We start from the raw sequence: 14630 nt of genomic DNA on the forward strand, positions 1-14630 counted from the left end.
TATTTTTTAATTTTACAATATTGTGTTGGTTTTGCCATACATCAAAATGAATCCGCCACAGGTATACATGCGTTCCCCATCCTGAACCCTCCTCCCTCCTCCCTCCCCATACCATCCATCTGGGTCATCCTAGTGCACCAGCCCCAACCATCCAGTATCGTGCATCGAACCTGGACTGGCGACTTGTTTCATATATGATATTATACATGTTTCAATGCCATTCTCCCAAATCATCGCACCGTCTCCCTCCCCCACAGAGTCCAAAAGACTGTTCTATACATCAGTGTCTCTTTTGCTGTCTCGTATACAGGGTTATTGTTACCATCTTTCTCAATTCCATATATATGCGTTAGTATACTGTATTGGTGTTTTTCTTTCTGGCTTACTTCACTCTGTATAATAGGCTCCAGTTTCATCCACCTCATTAGAACTGATTCAAATGTATTCTTTTTAATGGCTGAGTAATACTCCATTGTGTATATGTACCACTGCTTTCTTATCCATTCATCTGCTGATGGACATCTGGGTTGCTTCCATGTCCTGACTATTATAAACAGTGCTGGGATGAACATTGGGGTACACGTGTCTCTTTCCCTTCTGGTTTCCTCAGTGTGTATGCCCAGCAGTGGGATTGCTGGATCATAAGGCAGTTCTATTTCCAGTTTTTTAAGGAATCTCCACACTGTTCTCCATAGTGGCTGTACTAGTTTGCATTCCCACCAACAGTGTAAGAGGGTTCCCTTTTCTCCACACCCTCTCCAGCATTTATTGCTTGTAGACTTTTGGATCACAGCCATTCATATTCACTTTTTAATAATTACTTATTTGAACACTTGTGTCAACCATTATATACATATTGTCTCATCACAACAACCCTGAAAAATAGGTATTATTCCCTCTTTTATGAATAGACAAAGTGCGACTTAGGTTTAAAAGCATGCTCAAGATCACATAGCTAACACTCCCAAATTTGAGCTAATGTTGACCTGACACCCAAGCCTCAGCTTTTAACCTCAAATGGATCAGCTGGAAGTTCTCTAGTCTTTTCCTACCTACTGGAATGCCACTATTTAGGCTCAGTAGGAATCCTAATATCTCAAAGATGTTTTCTTCTATAAGGTTAGTACACATCAGCCTTCCTGAGTATCAATGACTGGATCTCAAATTTGTCCTCATGGTGCATAACTGTGGAGGTTACATCACCCTTTGTTAACACAAGGGAATATTACTGTGTTTACTTCTGTCATAGCAATTAGAAGCACCTTTGTAAGCATAAAATATGGTACTATTAATTGTAGTATAGAAATGGGTCTCCTTATAAAACAAAAATCCTCAGCAAACTGATGATACAGATTTAAGAAGTCAAACTTCTAACTATTCCCATTAATATTTCAGTCTTGTTTTACTGGGATATTAGCACATTCAAGCAAGCTGTTGAAAGCAAGAATAGATGTTTTTGAAAGTGTATTGGAAAAAAAAAAACTAAATTTGAGGATTTTACGAGTTTATTTTCATTTCTTTAACTTGGGACAATCCTCCATATTGTATTTTCTTGATATACTGCCTTAGTGTTGCTAGGAGTACCATAGAGAACTTAGCTAGAAATTCACTGGCAAATTGTGTGAATTATCTGAGACAGTGATTATAAGGCCATTATAAGTATTAATAGAATTTTAAAAATTCTTTCTTGATAGCTTTTTTTTTGTTATTATTATTTTTTATTGGTTTTGCCATACATCAACATGCATCTGCCACGGGTGTACATGTGTTCCCCATCCTGAATCCCCCTCCCACCTCCCTCCCTGTACCATCCCTCTGGGTCATCCCAGTGCACCAGCCCCAAGCTTCCTGCATCCTGTATCGAACCTGGACTGGCAATTCATTTCTTATATGATATTATGCATGTTTTAATGCCATTCTCCCAAATCATCCCCCTTCTCCCTCTCCCACAGTGTCCAAAAGACTGTTCTATACATCTGTGTCTCTTTTGCGGCCTCACATACAGGATTGTTGTTAACCATCTTTCTAAATTCCATATATATGTGTTAGTATACTGTATTGGTGTTTTTCTTTCTGGCTTTTGTTTTTATGTCTGTGGCATATGCATGTCTTTTTTTCTATAGAGCTGTCTTTTACTTTCAGTAATGCTTTTGCTTTCAGTTTTCTTTAAAGTCTACATAAAGTCAAATGCTCAGGTTTAATGTGTACAACTCAATAAGTTTTCTCAAATGCATACACCAGTGTAACCACTTGCCATATCAAGAGATAGAACTTTTTGTCATTCCAGAGAATTCCTTCTTAGTCAGTGACTATTGAGTCGATGATGCTGTCTCATCCTCTTCCACCATCTTCTCCTTTTGCCTTCAATCTTTCCCAGCATCAAGGTCTTTTCCAAGGTGTCGGCTCTTCTCATCTGGTGGCAAGTATCTGCCTTTTTCTGTTCAGCATGACTTCTGTGTGAGTCACCCTTGTTGTTAGATGTATCAGTAATGCATTTCTTTTTATTGTGGACTAGGATTCTTTTTACAAAAAAACTAGTTTGTTTTTCCATTCTCCTATTGATGGATGTCTGTGTTAATGGAGGAGGGCATGTAGAGGACATGACTGCTGGTTGACCTGTGAGCTCGACCCAGGCTTTCAGAGGTCCTTCATCTCCTCCCCAGTCCCTGAATGTACCGTCTGCTTGCCAGTTCCACTGTTTTTAGGGGCACAGCCTTGAGAGAGCAGTGTGTTGTGGAGACCAACGGCACTGAATGCATGATTAAACCCAGTTAAGGTATCTATATAAACTTTTAAGATTCTGGTGGGCAGATGAGAAGGTCTACTTGCCTTGCAGCTGCCTGAGACAAGCCTGGTACTTAATTGCCTTGCCTATTGCCACCTATCACCCTGGAGGGGCTGCCTCTTTCTTTGGTCTCCCCTTGCCTTCTGTATATGGGGGCCATTTGCAAACCAAGTGTTGTTTACAAAACTTTTTTTTGCTATTATGAATATATATGGTACAAATAGTCTGAAACAAGTCATTTCATGGACATGTGTTTTCATTCTTCTTGGGAAACAGGGATGATATATGTTTAACTTTATAAGAAACAGTTAAACTGGTTTTTTTTCCCCCCAAGCAATTGTACTATTTTACATGTCCACCAGTAGAATATGAGAGTTCAAGTTTCTCCATGTTATCCCATTTGATTTTGTTACCAAACTCAGGTTCAGCTGCTCACTACTCAAAAGCCAGTACTCGAGAGACCACTTTTGATTGGAAATGAAAGCTTGCTTTATTCAAGAGGCCAGCCACCGAGGAGAAGGCAGACTCATGTCCAAAAACAAGCTCCAAAGATTCCACTTGATCATGAAAATTTTTAAAGGCAGAATCATTTGGGGAGGAGGTCAGAATCTATTATCTTTCACTGTGAGCAGACTTCCTTCTGATTGGTTGGTGGTGAGGTAACAGGGTGATGTTCCAGGAATCTTGTGCTCCGTCTAAAGTTAACACCCTCCACCTGGTTGGGGGCCTTAGTTCCTATTGCTGCTGCTGCTGCTGCTGCTAAGTCGCTTCAGTCGTGTCTGACTCTGTGCGACCCCATAGACGGCAGCCCACCAGGCTCCCCCGTCCCTGGGATTCTCCAGGCAAGAACACTGGAGTGGGTTGCCATTTCCTTCTCCAATGCATGGAAGTGAAAAGTTAAAGTGAAGTCGCTCAGCCGTGTCCGACTCTTAGCGACCCCATGGACTGCAGCCCACCAGGCTCCTCCATCCATGGGATTTTCCAGGCAAGAGTACTGGAGTGGGTTGCATTGCCTTCTCCGTTAGTTCCTACAGAAGAACTCAAAGATACTGTTATATTTGTTCTTTGAGGAAGAACCAGGACCCTGTCCCACGCGCACTACTGTTTCTGGACTGCTCTCCCTCACTTCCCTGATAGGCAACTGTTTCACTCTACCCTTGGGAACTCAAGGAAGGCCAAGGAAGCTGAATGAAGCCTGTCTCCTCAAACATGTGAAGGATTTGTACTCAGAAGGGCCCCACAGGACCCTCCTTGGTTTCAGTTTTGTTGATCTCATTACCACTCTACTGAGTGGGTACTGGTATCTCCTTTAGATTTTATTTTGCATTTTTCTGAGGTCTAATGATGATTGTTATTGTTGTTGAGTCACTAAGTCATGTCTGACTCTTTGGGACCTCATGAACTGCAGCACACCAGGCTCTTTTGCCCTCCACTATCTCCTAGAGTTTGCTCAAATTCATGTCCATTGAGTTGGTGATGCAATCTAACCATCTCATCCTCTGCCATCCCTTTCTCCTTTTGCCTTCAGTCTTTCCCAGCATCAGGACCTTTTCCAGTGAGTTGGCTCTTTGTATCAGGTGGCAAAAGTATTGGAGCTTCAGCTTCGCAACAGTCCTTTCAATGAATATTCAGGGTTGATTTCCTTTAGGATTGACTGATTTGATCTCCTTGCAGTGCAAGGGACTCTCAAGAGTCCTCTCCAAACCACAATCAGTTCATTGGCACTCAGCCTTCTTTATGGTTCAACTCTCACATCCATACATGACTACTGGAAAAACCATAGCTTTGGCTATATGGACCTTTGTCAGCAAAATGATATTTCTGCTTTTTAATACACTGTCTAGATTTGTCATAACTTTCCTTACAAGGAAAAAACATCTTTTAACTTCATGGCTGCAGTCATTATCTGCAGTGATTCTAATGATGATAATGCTTTTATTTTTTAGCTTATTAACCATTTATGTATCTTTCTTTGTTAAGTCTCTGTTCACATTATGTTCATATTTATAGGACTGTTTGTCCTTTGGTTATTGAATTATACAAATTATTTTTACTTTCTGAAAGTAAATCCTTTGTCAAAATACTGTTTTATAAACATTTTATCCTAGTCTGAGCCTTACCTATGAATTTTCTTAGTGGTGTCTTTTGATGAACAGATTTAAAATTTTGATGTTATTATCTTCTGTGTCTTGTTTAAGAAATGTTTGCCTAACTCTAGGCCACAAATGCAGTGTTCTGTGTTTTATTCTAGAAACTTCTTTGTCTTAGCTTTTATGTTTAGGTTTATGATCCATCTTAAAATAGTTGTTTTTTATGGTGTAGAGTTTAGTTTATGTTTTTTCTATGTGAATATTCAGTTGTTATAGAACTTTTTTTTTTTTTTTTAAGCTTTCTTTTCCCAAGGTTATTAACCTTGGTGTCTTTGTCTTGGAAATAAGTGACCATATAAGAATTTGTTCAGAGTTCCCTGGTGGTCCAGTGGTTAGGACTCCACACTTTCACTACCAAGGGCACAGGTACAATCCCTGGATGGGGAACTAAGATCCTGCGAGACATGCAGCACAGCCAAAAAAAAAAAGAATTTTTGACTTTATTAAGTCCCATTGATCTGTTTGCACGTTTCTAGGCCAGCACCACACTATCTTGATTACTATAGCTTTCTGCTAAGATTTCAAGTCATGCAATGAAAGTTCATCAGTTTTATTCTTTCAGTTCATTTTGGCTGTTCTGTGTCTTTTGAATCCATCTAAATCATAGAATCAGCTCATCAATTTCTATAAAATGTCTTATTTCATAAATGCATATAGATGGCCATCTCTCTGCTTGTATGCATGTCTGTCTCTTTTACATGGATATCAGTTCTGTTGGATTTCAGCTCATCTTCTCTAAAGACCCTACCTTCAAATAAGGTCACATTATTATATACTGGGAGTTAGAACTTTAACATTCAAACCAAAATACCTCTATTGGCATTTTAGTTATACCTCTTTGGATTTACTGTCTTGTTTTCTCTGGGAGTTATAATATACATCTTCAACTCATCACAGTCTATGTGGAGTTGATGTGTGCAAACCTGTAGTCTTATAGTCCATTTGACATTCCACTCTGTCCTTTGTGCTACTGGTACTATGTAAAGTTCATAATGCATATGTACACTACAATGTTTTCTTTTAAAGTTCAAAGACTTTAAAGAAATTCATTGAAGAAAAGTATAATCTATTATATTTACTCATTTACTTGCATTTCTGATGCTCTTCATTTCTCTGTGTAGATCTGAGGATCCGAACATTGTGATGTCTTTCAGCCTGGATAACTTCCTATAGCATTTAATTGAGTATAACCTACTGTCAGTGAATTCTTTCCCTTTGTTGTTTCTTTTCCTTCCTTCATTTTAAAATAATATTTTCTCTATCCATGGACTACTCTGTTCAACTGTATTTTTTCTTTTCCTTTTGGCTGCAATTATTTCCATTATTTACAGGACATAAGCCATCACTCATGTATTTATTTTTCTTCTATGTAGTATTTCTCTGACTTTAAAAATTTCCTCTTTACCTTTGGTTTTCACCAGTTTGACTTTGGGGTTCTCTTTGAATTTGTTTCTGTTTTGGTCCATTGAGCTTTAGTTTATGTTTTTTTTTATAAATATCTTAAAGTTTATATTTTAATCAAACAGAAAATTCTAGGCCATTATTTTTCCAAGTATTTTTGTCTCCAATTTACTCTTAAGCTCATAAGTGAAACTTTTACTTACAGTGCTATACTTTTAGTTCTAGATTTTGATTTAGTTCATTTCTCAGTTTATTTTCCACATCCTTTCATTTCTTATGACTGTAATTTCCTTTAAATTATTATACATATGTATAGTAGGTATTTTAAAGTCCTTATTTGTTAACTCTAACATGTGGATCATCTCAGGGTTAGTTTCTTTTATTAACACCTGATTTTTTCTCTTGACTGTTGGTAAAATCTTTGATTATTTCATTAAAAATGTCTGTCATACAGACTCTGAATTTTGTTATTGTCCCCTTAAGATTGTTGCTCTTAGTTCTATGCTGTTAGCTTGGTTAGTCTCCAATTCCAAACTCCATCTTTTGTGGTGGTTAGGATTTGAAATCTGCTTAGTCCTTTGAGGTTTCCAGTTGTTGCTTTCTTCCAGGCCCTTGGGAACTCTCCCACAAGTACTGTTCAGGGGCTAGTCAAGAATTTTGGTGTTGGATGTGTATGGGTGTAGGCTTCCCAGGCGGTGCTAGTGGTAAAGAACCTGCCTGCTAATGCAGGAGACGGAAGAGACACAGATCCATCCCTGGGTTGGGAAGGTCCCCTGGAGGAAGGCATGGCAACCTACTCCAGTATTCTTGCCTGGAGAAGCCCATGGATGGAGGAGCCTAGTGGGTTACAGTCCATAGGGTCGCAAAGAGTCAGACATGACTGAAGTGACTTAGCATGCACATGTGTGCATGTACATATTTAACTTATCTATTTCTCTGTATTTATTTTGGAATTCCTGATTTGACTTTCTCCCTTACGAACTCCTCCCCTAGCTTCCAGAGATTTTTGCAGCTTTGAAATTCATCCCCTGACTCTTAAAGCCAGCAGGGCCAAGTTTCTGCATCAGTACTCTATAAACTATGCTGAGAGTGTCCACAGGCAAAAAGTCACATAAACACAAGTCTTATCCACTATAGTTTCCTTACTTTGAATGTTGACTTCTATTTTTTTTTTTTTTTTACTAAGTTTGGCCATTATCTTATATTTTTAAATACTTGTGTTTTATTTGAAATTTTTTTGTCCTGATTTTATAATTATAATCTGTGGTAAAGTTAATCCAATATAAACTACTCTATCATTTTTGAAAGCAGAACTCTACATATCTTTTTGAATTAAAAGAGTAAAGTTTTTGAGAACAAGCTCCGAAGCACATTTTTCAAAGTCCTAAAACAATCCATTAATGTGCTGTATATATATATAATAAGACATCAGTAAGTATTTGCCGAAGTAAATGGTCTGACTGAACTGAAATATTTGGCACAGCCACATAACAAATCGATGAAATTGTTATTAAAGTATACCCCATGATGACATAAACTAGGGAATTCTAGCAACTCAAGAAATTTAGTACAAGCCTCTCTTTTTAATATAATAGCTTATGTTTGCCACTATCTGCAAACCTGAATTAATGAATTAGGCTTAAAATAGTTGATTCTTTCTCCTGAGGTTTTGACTACTATTCAAGATGTTGCCGCTGGGTGAAAGCTTGTTCCCTGCTTATAATTATATAAATAAACAACCTAAGTCTAAAGAGTTGGGCCAACATTAAATATATGTAATATTGGCAACAAGTCCAAAAAATGAATGCAAGTGACCACCTGGACTTCAGTAGAAAGGAAGATTCTTAAGTTAAATGTAGGTAAAGCAGGAAAGAATGACAAGAGTAAGTGTCAGGACTATAAAGACAAGTCCTGTCTTTATAGGCTCTAAAATGGGAAGTTAAGACATATATGCCATAGTTTTTCTTCTCTTGCTTTGAACTAGATTTTCTGCTGCACTAATTCTTGAGAGACCTAGCCTTGTTACACAGTCCAGTTGTTTTATTCTCTCTTGGCTCCAGAAGAGAGCCCCAGTCAATATTTTACCAATCAAATAAAAACATTACCTGCTTAAATGAATAAGTAACTGCAGTTTTAAACTTAACAAAACCTGCATGAAATAAAAAAAAATCTATTTTTAATCTTTTTGCTGCACAACATGGTTTCTAGTAACACATTATAGTGAAAAATAGAATCTTACTGCTTGTGTTATGGAGTTTGCTTCTTTGCTGATGCCCTGATCTTACCCAAGAAGGGAATTATTGGAAATTCTTCATCACAGGCAAAGTACATTTCCAGAAATATTGAATAGCAAACACAGTCAATCCTGGGGGAATTGGCAACATTTTTGTAGAATAATGTTGCATTTCACTATGCTTCTTAATTTTCCACTTATACAGGCATTGCCTCTAGAGGGAAGGTAATACAATCTTATTGTAAAGTAAATCAGGGTATCTTGACAAATGTGTAATAATTGGCTTGGTTTTAGGAATTTGAGTCTGCATGTTCACTACCCTATGCCTGGGGTATCCAGTGTGGATAGCCATTGTGGAAATCTCTCTCTAATTAATTTTATATCTTGCATTTCCTTGTAAGACCCTTAGGAAAATGAAAGTAAAAAATGTATTACCTTTTAAAATATAGTTAAGAAAAATAAAACAAATATTTAAATTCATCAGAAATAAAGACATTTGGGAAATACAGTAGAATTCTGTTGATAACTCATATTCATTCATTCATTTGTTAATTCCATGAAGATTTATGGGACACTGAATATGTGCCAGTCACAATCCTATATGACAAAACATGGTTGATGCCCAGGGGGATCAAGTAGAGGAAGATGCACATATAAACAAATTATTTCAAAGGAGTGTGTTGTCTGCTATAACGGAGTTTGTGCACAGTGTCATGTGTTTGTTTTTTAGAGGAAACATTTAGTTTCTTTTGTATCGGAAGGTCTTAAAAAGAGATGCAGGGACTGAATCTAGCCTCTGTGAATTTTAATCCAAGATTAAAACAGTATCAAGCAAATCAAGAATGAAATAGACCTTAGTTAGATGAAGATGTGGGAGACGATAATCCTAGTCAAAAGGAATTGCAGATACTTCCTATGGTGAGCCTTGTGCTTCTCTGTCTAAATATGTTATGGCAGATACTACTGAATAATTCAGCATCCATTCTCTCTCTTCACCAATTTTACCTAGACTGAAATGTGCCCACTGTTAAATTAATTCAACAAGGAGGACATTGAATGGAGATGGCTCTAATGCCAAGGCAACCTAGTTAAGGAAACAAAACCTGGGCCTACAAATGCAAGTTTACAAAATTGAAACCTAAGGGCAGTGAATTGCAGAAAGTGAACTAGGTGTTAAGCTATAACCAATCAGTAATTTACTTGTATTTGCTTCCCTTTTTTCTCTGTTAACAGTCTCTTTCCACATTCCTGTTGGTGGAGTGCTCCTAACCTCTTCTGGTTTGGTGTTGCCCAATCTACATTGATTTTTGTTCAAATAAACTCTTAAAAATTTTTAATATACCTCAGTTTATCTTTTAACACCATTAAAAGATACTTACCTTCCAAGACTCCCTTCATGTCTCTTTTAGACAAACAAAAACCAAGACAAATGAAAACAAAACAGCAGTGTTTCTAAAGGCAGTGAAACAGTTTCAGGAAACAATTTCCCTGGGTTAAGAGATTTGCAGAGTTAGTTTTGAAGCTTATTTATAAATTTTTTTTTTCCAACTACAATTTTATTTTATTTTTAAACTTTACAAAATTGTATTAGTTTTGCCAAATATCAAAATGAATCCGCCACAGGTATACATGTGTTCCCCATCCTGAACCCTCCTCCCTCCTCCCTCCCCATACTATCCCTCTGGGTCGTCCCAGTGCACTAGCCCCAAGCATCCAGTATCGTGCATTGAACCTGGACTGGCAACTCATTTATAAGTTTTAAATGCTTATTTATAAGCATATTTTTTAAACTCTTATAGAACTGACTGTATCAACTAGAATTCATGTCACCAAAATACTTTTCTCCATTTAACTTCATTGACTTTAGTATTTGTTAAAATTCAGATTCTCCCGGAGAACTTTGTTTATTTTATTCTGACAATTGAAACTCATTAAAAATGCTCAATTAATGCTCTTAAGCATTCAAATGAAAAAGAATTAGCATTTCAGTGCTTTGAGTCATAGATGGTGAATGATCTCTAAAATCCATTAAAGCCTTACCATTACGCTTAGTTGGCAGGTCTCCTTTTTACTAATGAGGTTTTAGCAAAGGTATGAAAGGTTAAGTGACTAGTGAGGGCGAAGTTGGGATAATGAAGGTGGGGACTGTTAATGTTCTTTTTATTCTAAGCTGATATTTGCCTTAATTCAGTGTTTCTTTTCATGACAAATAGCACTCCTCAGACTTTATTAACAATTTCAGTGGGGTTCATTCAGTCAAGAGGTCTCTGCTTCCCATAATTATTGTAACAGAAACTAGTCCCCAGTTACTTAATTATTCTTAAAACCTATATAATGATAATCCTACTTTAGGAAAGAAAATGCCGCTATGGCCCTGATTGTATGAAAAAGAATATGACTTCTGGTATGTGGAAGGCACTTTATCTTTTTGGACACAGTTACTCATTTGGGTATAACTTTAGAAATAAGGGCATATAGTGGGAGAATAATTTGAAGCACTATCAGCATCTTCGATGAGAAAGGAGAGGAGGGAAGGAGTAATGAATAGGTGACAGATGACACATTCTGAAATATCACTTTTTTGTCATTCAATTGCTAAGTCATGTCCAACTCTTTGTGACCCCATGGACTGCAGCATGCCAGCCTTCCCTGTTCTTCACCATTCTCCTGAAGCTTGCTCAAACTCATGTCCATTATGTCAGTGGTGCCATCCAGCCGTCTCATCCTCTGTTGCCCCCTTCTTTTGCCCTCAATTTCCCCCAGCATCAGGGTCTTTTCCAGTGAGTCATCTCTTCACATCAGGTGGCCAAATTATTGGAGCTTCAGTTTCAGCATCAGTCCTTCCAATGAATATTCAGGACTGACTGGTTGGATCTCCTTTCTGTCCAAGGGACTCTCGAGTCTTCTCCAGTACCACAGTTCAAAAGCATCAGTACTCAATGCTCAACCTTTTTTATGGTCCAAATCTCACATCCATACATGGCTACTGGAGAAAACATAGTTTTGACAAGACAGACTTTTGTTGGCAAAGTGATGTCTCTGCTTTTTAATACACTGTCGTTTGTCTTAGCTATTCTTCCAAGGAGCAATTGTTTTTTCATTTTGTGGCTGCACTCACCATCTTTATTGATTTTGGAGCTGAAGAAAATAAAATTTGTTGTTGTTTCCATTTTTTTCCCCGTCTATTTGCCATGAAGTGATGGGACCAGATGCCATGATCTTAGTTTTTTGAATGTTGAATTTTAAGCCAGGTTTTTCACTCTCCTCTTTCACTTTCATCAAGAGACTCTACTTCTCTTTGCTTTTTGCTGTTAAGAGTGGTATCATCTGCATATCTGAGATTGTTGATATTTCTCCTAGCAATCTTGATTCCAGCTTGTGCTTCATCCAGCCTGGCATTTTGCATGATGTACTCTGCATATAAGTTAAATAAGTAGGGTGACAACATACTGCCTTGATGTACTCCTTTTCCAATTTTGAACCAGTTCATTTTTCCATGCCCGGTTCTAACTGCTGTGTCTTGACCTGCATACAGATTTCTCAGGAAGTAGGTGAGGTGGTCTGGTATTCCCATCTCTTGAAGAATTTTCCACAGTTTCTTGTGATCCACACAGTCAAAGGCCTTAGCACAGTCAATGAAGCAGAAGTATATGTTCTGTAAAATTCTCTTGCTTTTTCTCTAATCCAGCGAATGTTGACAATTTGATCTCTGGTTCCTCTGCCTTTTCTAAATCCAGCTTGTACATCTGGAATTTCTGGTTCACATACTGTTGAAGCCTGGCTTGAAGGATTTTGAGCATTACCTTGCTAGTATGTGAAATGAGCACAATTGTACAGTTGTTTGAACATTCTTTGGCATTGCCTTTCTTTGGGATTGGAATGAAAACTGACCTTTTCCAGTCCTGTGGCTACTGCTGAGATTTCCAAATTTGCTGGCATATTGAGTGCAGCACTTTAATGGTATCATCTTTTAGGATTTGAAATAGCTCAGCTGGAATTTCATCACCTTCACTAGCTTTGTTTATAGTAATTCTTTCTAAGGCCCACTTGACTTCACACTCCAGGATGTCTGGCCCTAGATGAGTGCCCACACCATTGTGGTTATCTGGGTCATTAAGACCTATTATATACAGTTCTTCTCTGTATTCTTGCCACCTCTTCTTAATCTCTTCTGCTTCTGTTAGGTTCTTGCTCTTTGTATAATTTATTATTGCCATCTTTGCATGGAATGTTCCCTTGGTGTCTCTAATTTTCTTGAAGAGATCTCTAATCTTTCCCATTCTATTGTTTTCCTCTATTTCCTTGCATTGTTCACTTAAGAAGTCTTTCTTATCTCTCCCTGCTATTCCTCGTAACTATGCATTTAGTTGGGTATATCTTTCCCTTTCTCTTTTGCCTTTCACTTCTCTTCTTTTCTCAGCTATTTGTACAGCCTCCTCAGATACCTATTTTACTTGCACGTCAACTAAAAAGTACACAATGTGAAAGTTGTGAGTTAGGTTTTGTTTGGGGCATAAAGAGGACTGTGTCTCGGGAGATAGCACCTCAGATAGCTCTGAGAGACTGCTCCAAAGAGGCAGTGGGGGAAGGTCAATATATAAGATTTTGGTGAAGGGGGAGTTCAATGCAGTCAAGTGCTTACTATACATGTTTTTCTGTTAATCATGAGGAGCTGATGTCACCATGAAGGGATTTAGTACTTTTCTAGATAGGAAGAGAAGAGAGGATTGGGAGCATGAAATCAATGCCTGAAAATATCTAACTCTCTAAAGACGTGTTCCACCAGATTCCCTGGAGCACAGAGTGCCTCACTCCACCTTGAACTCCCTCAGTGGGTGTTGAAGGTCAACAATATCAGTAGCACAGGGTACAATCTCTGCATAGGAAGATGGCAAAGGCCCTTGTTGTTCAGTTGCTGGCAAATGGTCTTGGCAAGTGCCAATTTGTAGTTGACATTTTTTGAGGAAATCAGTATTTCCTTCATGGGCAGGAGTTGTCTCCTGCCCTTTTCTATTCTTCAGAGACCAATATAGAAGTTCATGAAATACTGAAAATTTTAACATTTAGTAACCAGAAAAAGCCTTATTTGCCATCTTGTTCACACTCTATCTTCATCTTTTAATTGGTTGTGTGGAAAACTAGGTTGTGGAGAAATTACATTTTTCTGCAATATTCTCCAGGGTCCATTCTCTGGGATCCTGAGTATCCAGAGGGAATTGTGGTAGCAATAGTGGAGATGGTGATAGCATTCTGATTCAACCATGTGTTGGATATGGATGTCAGATATGTTGGGTGGTTACTTCATTCAAAGAACTAAATGGTGGCCTTAGCACTAATAGCTTTCCATGTGGGTGAGTTCTGCATTATTCTAGGAAGTCCTGATGATCCTGCCTTGATTCTGCTGAGAATTCTGATTCTTCACCAAAAATTGCCTTTGTATGATTTTTCAGACCTGACCATATTTGATTACAAAGGCTTTACCTGGCAGACCTCACAGGGAAAACTGCCAGTCACTACCCTCTAGACTAGTTGCACAGCAAGTGCATTCTAAGGGTAGTTACCCCACCATTCTCTTATACATATTTGCATTCCTAGGCTAGACATCTGCATTCAAAAGTCTCTTTATCTGGGGTCTTGTTGCCAAGGTCCTTTTCAGGTGCCTCTGCTGAGGTCTCCTTATGAGGGAGTAGATGAGGATTGTGGGGACTCTTGAAGACACTTTCTTCCACTCTGGCTCAGTGCTTTTCTATTAGCCCTCCTCATCCCATTCTATTCCTCTGACACAGAGTCCATAAACTTGCAGGACACTACTGTTTGGCATGCCCTAAAAAATGAGAGGGCCCCCCCACAGCTCTACTGGGCCTACCCCATGCACTATACTGGTCTGCTTGTCAGCCCTCCACCAGTCTTCCCATGGGAGAAAATGGACTGGCACTGGGGAGTCAGCACTCTCTCAGGTTTTACCCTCCTGCTTATATTTTCATTGTAAGTCATCAAAGACTTGATTGTAACTTTCATTTTGATTTGTTTTATCAGGTGTTTCTAACACTTGGCAGCTCAA

Source organism: Bos indicus x Bos taurus, chromosome 26, assembly GCF_003369695.1.
Source record: "Bos indicus x Bos taurus breed Angus x Brahman F1 hybrid chromosome 26, Bos_hybrid_MaternalHap_v2.0, whole genome shotgun sequence".
Classification (NCBI taxonomy): domain Eukaryota; kingdom Metazoa; phylum Chordata; class Mammalia; order Artiodactyla; family Bovidae; genus Bos; species Bos indicus x Bos taurus.